The sequence below is a fragment of the Phaseolus vulgaris genome, chromosome 11 (assembly GCF_000499845.2).
Source record: "Phaseolus vulgaris cultivar G19833 chromosome 11, P. vulgaris v2.0, whole genome shotgun sequence".
Classification (NCBI taxonomy): Eukaryota; Viridiplantae; Streptophyta; class Magnoliopsida; order Fabales; family Fabaceae; genus Phaseolus; species Phaseolus vulgaris.
Window position 1 is genome coordinate 34178213 of NC_023749.2, and position 8875 is coordinate 34187087.

The window sequence follows — 8875 nt, forward strand, 5'->3', positions numbered from 1 at the left end:
TCTGCAATTGTGTAGTTATTCATTACATGTTTTAGTGTATCTTAGGAGCATTCATAACTATAGAAATATAATGGATTACATACACTTCCATTGAGTTGAACAATGTGCGAACTTTTTAATGCTAAGAATTGAAGACGAATATTGTTGTACCATATGATGCAACAAACCTTCTAATTACACTTAAAATTAGTTTCCATCATTTGTAATTATGATGACAAGTTTTTCCAGAAATGATTTTATTCGTATTCAAACTCAAAGGATCCATTAGCAGGTGCCACATATTGTGGAAGGTTAATTTAACAGTCGTTCGTGGTTAAGTATGACCATGTTCTTAGTTTGTTGGACTCAGTCAAAAAAAAGTTATAAATATTTACATTTGTCCATTTTGCTACACTAAAATAAGTTTAAAGTTAACAATGTTAAAGTTCAAAATTTGGCAACTTTTTTACCAAGTCTTTGGGTAAAACATAAACAACTACGATCAAAGCGAGGAAGACAAAATTTCATGATACTATCCTAAGCAACATTCCATCAAAAACTTTTCGTGCAAGCTCAAATGGACCCCCTTTCAGCACTAACCTATTTTCGCTCAATCCAAAAAATTTCGTGTAAGCTAAAATGGACCCTTCAGCATTGACTATTTTCGCACAATCTAAAAAATATCGTGCAAGCTAAAATGGACCCCTTTAGCACTGTCCTATTTTTGCTCAATCCAAATTATTTTTGCGCAAGCTAAAATGGACCCCTTCAGCACTGCCCATTTTCGCTCAATCCAAAATTTTCGTGCAAGCTAAAATGGACTCCTTCAGCACTGGACTATTTTCGTTCAAACCAAAAATTTTCGTGCAAGCTAAAATGGAAAATTTCGTGCAAGCTAAAATGGTCCCATTCAGCACTGCCCTATTTTCGCTCAATCCAAATTATTCTCGTGCAAGCTCAAATGGACCCCCCTTCAACACTGACCTATTTTCGCTCAATCCAAAAAATATCGTGCAAGCTAAAATGGACCCATTTAGCACTGTCCTATTTTCGCTCAATCCAAATTATTTTCGCGCAAGCTAAAATGGACCCCTTCAGTACTGCCCCGTTTTCACTCAATCCAAAATTTTTCGTGCAAGCTAAAATGGACTCCTTCAGCACCGGACTATTTTCGCTCAAACCAAAAATTTTCGTGCAAGCTAAAATGGACCCCTTCAGCACTGTCCCGTTTTCGCTCAATCCAGAAAATTTTCGTGCAAGCTAAAATGGACCCCTTCAACACTGGCCTATTTTCGCTCAATCCAAAATATTTCGTGTAAGCTAAAATTGACCCCTTCAGCACTGGACTATTTTCGCTCAATCCAAAAAATTTCGTGCAAGCTAAAATGGTCCCCTTCAGCACTGCCCTATTTTCGCTCAATCCAAATTATTTTCGCACAAGCTTAAATGAACCCCTTCAGCACTGCCCCGTTTTCGCTCAATCCAAAAATTTTCGTGCAAGCTAAAATGGACCCCTTCAGCACTGCCCTATTTTCGATCAATCCAAATTATTTTCGTGCAAGCTAAAATGGACCCCTTCAGCACTGCCCCGTTTCCGCTCAATCCAAAAATTATCGTACAAGCTAAAATGGCTTTCTACCTTAATATAACCGTAAACAACATTGTTAAGGTATGTGCCTTTCATTATAACTATAGTACAAACAACTGTGCCTTTTGTTACAATATTCATGCTTATAGGTTTTAAATTTTAACATATGTACACCATCTGATTCATGCATATAGGTTTTCAAATTTGACATATGTCCACACCATCTGATGAGGAAGTTCGTTGTTCTCATCTAGTAATACGCGATCCACTGACTCTAGGTACAGTTTCAAAAATTGTCTATACTTAAAAAACAATGTCCTATATCCAATATTTTAATTCACATTTCAATATCCAAAATATATTCAGATGCAAAGCAATTGGAGTTATTGAATAAGATGGAGGAAGATAGAATCTAACGTTCAAGGATGGTTTAAACTTCCACATCTTACAAACATGGCTACATGCACAATGAAGACTATTATTGTATAATTGAGGATACAAAATTGTATTTATAATTTATAAGCACATGTTTGAACAATGCTTATTACATGTGTTAAGTGAATTTTTTGGTTACTTGTCCTTCTTAGCTTCTATGAACTTAGTTTATATGTGTTGACACTGCCATACATTCAAATTTAAAAAATATGTTCACTTCAACCACATAAATGGAAGACGATTAAAATTAAATAAAACTTCAAAAAGTCCAACCAAATTAGAGTTACTAAAATTACAACGCAACATGTCTTAAATTCTCTAACCACATTACACCCAATGAAATAAACATGTATCATTTCTAACAACTACTTCGTAATAAACATACTTAAGTACTAAACACGTCATGTACGATCCCTTTCAATTATGACTAACAAAATCATTTTTTCCCTTCCATACCTAGTCCATGGTGATTTAATCACAGCCGACTTCACACATTTCCTTGCTCTATGCTTCACTCGGGTGAATATGTTACTTTTTTCTTCTCCCCCATCTTGGTCTTCGGGTACGTCTTGCTCTTGGGGTACGTCTTGGTCTTCGAGTACGTCTTGTTGTTCGGGTACATGTTGCTCTTCGGGTAAGCCTTGCTCATCGGGTAGGCCTTGCTCTTCGGGTAAACCTTTCCCTTCAAGTATGCCTTGCTCATCGAGTTCGTCTTTATCATCAACGTAAGACATCTGCAGATGTTCGTCATCATCTACAGAAGGACTATCACGCACATAAGATTTTACACGTGCACTTAAAAATTCTTGTAACTCTTTCAACTCCTCCAAATTGTTGATGACAACCTGTTGTTCCTTTGCTTGGCGAAGCATATCAAGTACTTTCACCTTCATTTTACCATAGTCTTTTTTTTTACATGTCACTTGTAAATCCACGTCGAACTATCTCAAATGCTTATACAACGAATTCTTTTTGCAACTCTTCATTGGACGCAGATAAGTCCACAATAACCTGTTCAGGCAGACAACAAATGCCAACATAAATAAATAAATAAAATTAAGTATTGTACATTAAATAAAAAATTTCAATGTATTCTACACACCACATTTTGTTGCAGTCCAGATGCAATTTCAATGTCACCTAGCCTAACATCCATCCAATGTGTGATACGAGGATATCTATTTCCAATCATCGGCATTTGCCGCTTGTAAGAGAACAAATGTTCAAGAGCCCATATTTACACAATTCATGTCAAATTAATGCCAGTAACCACAATTTGTATGGGAAGTCAAATCACATACGAAGTAAATATTTTAAATTACCTGCATCAAGTACACACAACCACGAACATGGATATATGCAACATTAGTTTTCCTCCTCATACACATTGAAGTTGAACACAAACTCTGAACCAAAAAGTCATAAACTAAACCTCCCCAATTAAACCTACCCAATTCGCCTAGATCATCCACAACCTTAAACAACCCACCAGGAACTAAACTCAGTCTACTTGGAAATAAAAACTCTGACATTCCTAACAAGATGTATAGCCTGCAAAAGTCATGTATGGAACATTCATTGCGACGTTTAACAATTTCATCATAAATCATTTTGACAGATACATGACTACTTTTGAAAAAACTCCTACTCTTACAATTGTTTTCTGTTTTTTGTAAGTCAAATTTGTCTCCCACAACTCTAAGACCTATACCTAAACAAACATCTAACAAAGTAAATGGGACAACTCTAGAGCTGACTATAAAACCATGACTTTTCTCCACCCACCTAGTACATAACTCTCTTAAAAGGCAGCGACTCAATTTCAGGTTCCCATCCAACACAATTAGCCAACCAAAGGGGGTTGACTGAATAATAAACTTTTCTTCATCACTTAAGGTTTTGTTCAAACTTCCCAAAAATTTAGGCCTGCAATAATGCCTAAAGACCTGCATTTATAAAAACGTGTACACTTTACTAAGAATGTGATGTCATCGTATGCCCAACAAAATTAAGCATATTTGAAATCAAACCTTATCATCCACAAAAGATTTTGCATGACTACTTTCTTCACTTGTCATTATATCCTACAAAACATAAAAAAGCAACATTGAATACATTATTCAAAACCAAACAACAATCAAAGAACATCAATCTTTAAAAAATCAAACAATTTATAGTTAATGTATTCTGTAAATGTGCTTCTGCAATAAACTGACTTTGGGTGAATTTTGTGGTTAGTTTGCACTTTCCTACACTCATGGGTTTTAAAGAACCCATTTAACCCACTTTCTCTCCACCTCATGGCCCACCCTTAACCAACACGAACACTCATTTCCCATATCCAGGAACAATTTTCACTGGGGTTGTGCACGAAGTGTAATGTGGGTCACCACATATTCCCTATAGGGTCACCATTTGATGATATTCTAAGTTGAGTGAATTTTGTGTCCACTTCACAGTGCTCTAAACTCATGGCCTCTAAATACCTCAATTAAACCACTTTGTCCCCAGCTCATGCCCCACTACAACCAACACAAACACTCACTTCCCATTTCTAGAAAAAGTTTACCTGGGTATGTGCAGGAACTAAAGTGTGGATCACCACATATTCCCTATAGGATCACCATTTCATTATATTCTCTTAGTTGAGTGAATTTTGTGCCCACTTCACACTGCTCTACACTCATGGCCTCTAAACACTTCAATTAAACTACTTTGTCCCTAGCTCATGCCCCACTACAACCAACATGAACACTCACTTCCCATTTTTAGAAAAAGTTTCCCCACATCATGCCCATCCCAACAAACATGAACACTCACTTCATATTTCCATAACAAGTTTCACTGGGTTTGTGCAAGAAGTAAGAGGTCGGTCACCACATATTCCCTGAAGGGTCACCACATACTGTCAGTCTCTAACTTTACTAAATTTTGGGGTTAATTCACAGGGTCCTACTCTCACACCCTCTAAACCCTAAACCCTCTAAATAACTCATTTAATCCACTTTCTCCCCACCTCGTGTCCCTCCCTAACCAACACGAACACAATTGACATTTCAAGAAAAAGTTCCCTTGTTAGGTTTGTGCAGGAAATGTAATGTGGCTCACCACATACTGCAATCGTCTAAGTTGACTGGATTTCTGCTCACTTGCCACTGCCTTACACTCATGCCCTCTAAAGTCTTGATCTAATACACTCTCTCCCCACATCATGCCCATCCCAACAAACATGAACACTCACTTCATATTTCCATAACAAGTTTCACTGGGTTTGTGCAGGAAGTAAGAAGTGGGTCACCACATATTCCCTTAAGGGTCACCACATACTATCAGTCTCTAACTTTACTAAATTTTGGGATTAATTCACAGGGTCGTACTCTCACAGCCTCTAAATAACTAATTTAGTCCATTTTCTCCCCACCTCCTGTCACTCCCTAACCAACACAAACACAATTCACATTTCAAGAAAAATTTCCCCTGTTAAGTCTGTGCAGGAAGTCTCATGTGGGTCACCACATACTCCTACTAGGGTCACCACACACTGCAACCCTCTAAATTCAATGAACATTGTGGTTACTTGACACTATCCTCCTTTGATGGCCTATATAAAAAACTGATTTAACCCACTTTCTCCCCACCTAGTGTCCCTCCCCAACCAACATCAACACTAACACTCTTTTTTTAACTTTCTTATCCATGTCAACATTACAAAATTTCCTTAAAAAGTTTGGTACCTCATCAACCTAACATTCCAAACAAACACTTTGCACTAATTATATACTAACACATATTTCCAACCACAATATTTTCCACAAAAAATCAAGTCATACTCCACAAAAATGGGTCCCGATTTTTGGACAACTCTAAATGAGTTGCTCCACCAATCCCTTTTCTTTGTGTATCCTAACATGCTACTATGAAATCAAATACTACAATAATAGTGAAATACAGACCCACAAAGTAAACCCAACATCAAATACAAATATACATTTATCTTAACAGGCTGTGCGAAAAATCAGCTTTGGCTCATACAAGCGTCACCACAGGACAAATAACAAGAATGACCCAACAACAAAAATCATACAACAACAAGGTTTCACTTAATAAACAAATGAAAAAAAAAATATATTACCTTTGAAAACAGGATGTCCAAGAGGAGAACGCCACTCAACCACCGTGAAAACAGGATGTCCAAGACAACACGGCCACCCAACCACCGTCAAAGGAGGATGTCGAAGATGACACCACCGCCAAACCACCCTGAAAATAGATGCACCTACGACGACCACGAACGTCGTTGCACATAAAGGTTGTGGAGAACTTCGAACAAATACCTTGCAGAGAAGACGATGTGGTGGAGAAGACGAAGTGGTGGAGAAGACGAGTTCGTGGAGAAGAAACCTAAATTCAGCCCCTTTCTAAAAACCTAATTTAACATTCTACTGCACCCTAAACACTCAATTTCAGATTTTGCCTGGACCCCACAATCCAAATAAAATAATATTTTCTTGTGCCACGTTGGCAGTTGTATGGTGGAGAAACAAATTTAGGGTTGTCCAAAAATCGGGACCCTTACTGGAAATAATATATAAAGTTATGCCTAATAATAGTTTTAAGATAAGAATATTAAATAAATTTTATTTAAGTAAAATTTAATTATATAATTTAAATAAATATTTTCTTTGTTTGTTTAAGAATTTCATCTTATTCAATCAAGTTAATTTAGTTAATTCCTCTTATTTTTGGTCTTCTGTAACTTCTCATATCTTTTATTCATGAGTTCGTTCATTTTATACAAAAAAAAATGATTAGTTAAAAAGTAATTTGATATATATGATTTTCAGGTAGATAGATACCTAGTAATTTCCCAGGAACACAAAATCAAAGGTATACATTTTTTTTTATCGTAATTAAAAGTCAGCTTCCATTTCAATATACGTGTTATTCTTCAGAATATGAACTTCAAGAAAACGATAAGGTACGGCAGATGAAAGTTCTTGGTATTTTCATACCCGTTGACTTCATTTAGATGATGTATTCCAAATTTATAAAGCATCATTTCACACAACACGCGTGTGCACTAATCTCACTATACAGAGATTCATATTGAAAAGATACATGGCTAGACACTTTGTTCTTGTTGATGGTGGTGATGCAAACAGAGGTGAAGAAGGTTTGGTGCTCCACTCTCCACCTATACTTTTGTTTCTCATGATTATTGCCTCTCTTTCTATGATTTCAATCATCATATTTGCCTGCGGAGACGACAACAAAAATACCAAGCATGACCGTGGTGGCGGTGGCGGTGGATGTGGTGGCGGTGGATGTGGTGGTGGATGTGGTGGTGGATGTGGCGGTTAAGTGTTAGGAATAATATACAAAGTACATGGAATGTAAGAGACAAACCTGCAGTCTGGCTTGGAGTTTCCCTTTCTCAAGGTAGAAATAATAGTATTAGTTATAAGATGTAAAAGAAGTTTGTGTTTGCAAAATAATGCTTTTTCTTCTTAGTAAATTTCTGCAAATACAGTGTACCTTTGTATCAAACCTTTTTGTGTGTGCAAATACAACAGTAACACGATATAGTTTCCTTTTTGTCTTACTATTTTAGGGTGTTGTTACTCTACTAGTCAATATACATGAACTCTCTACCTTTGTTTTAGAATTGGATTTGATATATAGATTGCATTAATTTATAACAGTTTTTCATAATTCTCACAAGCCTTCATTTGGATGATATAATTATTCCAGTCTCTTTTTTTTTTCAATGGTTTGTTTTTGTTGAATCTGTTTAAAGACTAATGTACTCAATAATTACTTTTAGTCTTACTAGTTTTGCACAAGGCAAAATCAAAAACACAAACTATCTCGTATTTGGATCATCCTTCCATAAATGTAATACATTCTATGTTTATTTTGGTGATCAGTTAAGAGAATCAATTAAATTTTTACTTGGCAGTGAAATTTTTCTCTTATAATTGTGACTTTTTAGTGATCTTACTATACTAAGATGATCTTTATCAGATCACTTATATCTTGATTAATCTATAAATCCGAATATTGTTGTCTCATTAGCGCTTCTCGGTCCTATGATTATGGATGTGATATGTCTGCAAAGATATTCTGAAAGTCAAGTTATTGAGACACTCAAGTTAATGTGGTATATTTTTAATGAACTTTTTTTTTATAGGTTATGAAGATGTCATGTTACCCTACATGATTTAAGTGTTGCTTAAGCAAGGAGATTAGTTTTAAGTGGTGTTATTGCTTAATTAGTTATGAAAATGTCAAAATGTAACTATGTTAAGATGATTTTAGACTTTCCTGATGTATATCGGTATTATTTCGTAACTCTTTACCAAATTAATAATTTAATATCCTAAATATTCTTAATTTCTTAAATTGCGGTGCGTTAAAGACCTTCACAATTGACCAGATTGTATGATATATTCAACATAATCATCTACCTTTGTTTCTCATTCACAATAAAACTTCTTCCCCTCCTTACCACTTCTTTACATAATTAATCAAATATGTTTCAATATTAATTAAAAATGTATATGTAAATTTGAGTCTTAGATTAAGTATAAATGAAAAATTAATATAAAAAGAAGCCTCTACAAAAAAAAAAAGTTACTTTTAAGTTTTGAACTAAAAATGATTTCATAATTTTTTGTATGTGGTTTAGTGTTGAACACTCCTCTATGTTGAGACATCAACGGTCTCTCATAACCAAAATGGTTTATTTATTTTGTAACTTAGTTTATGATGATAGTATAATTTTATTCTTTATAAATCTTAATTTATAAATGTCAAGGTAGAATCCTTGGTTCAAATGTGGCAAGAGATTAGAGTAAGAACTGGACAGACACT

At 35.3% G+C, this 8875-nt stretch overlaps 1 long non-coding RNA gene across 1 annotated transcript; it reads left to right on the plus strand.

Moving 5' to 3' along the window:
- The first annotated feature begins 7084 nt into the window (after positions 1-7084).
- Positions 7085-8331, plus strand: LOC137810386 (uncharacterized). Its single transcript, XR_011080900.1, has 2 exons — positions 7085-7441; positions 8193-8331. It is a non-coding gene; the product is annotated as an uncharacterized lncRNA (long non-coding RNA).
- The last annotated feature ends 544 nt before the right edge of the window (positions 8332-8875 follow it).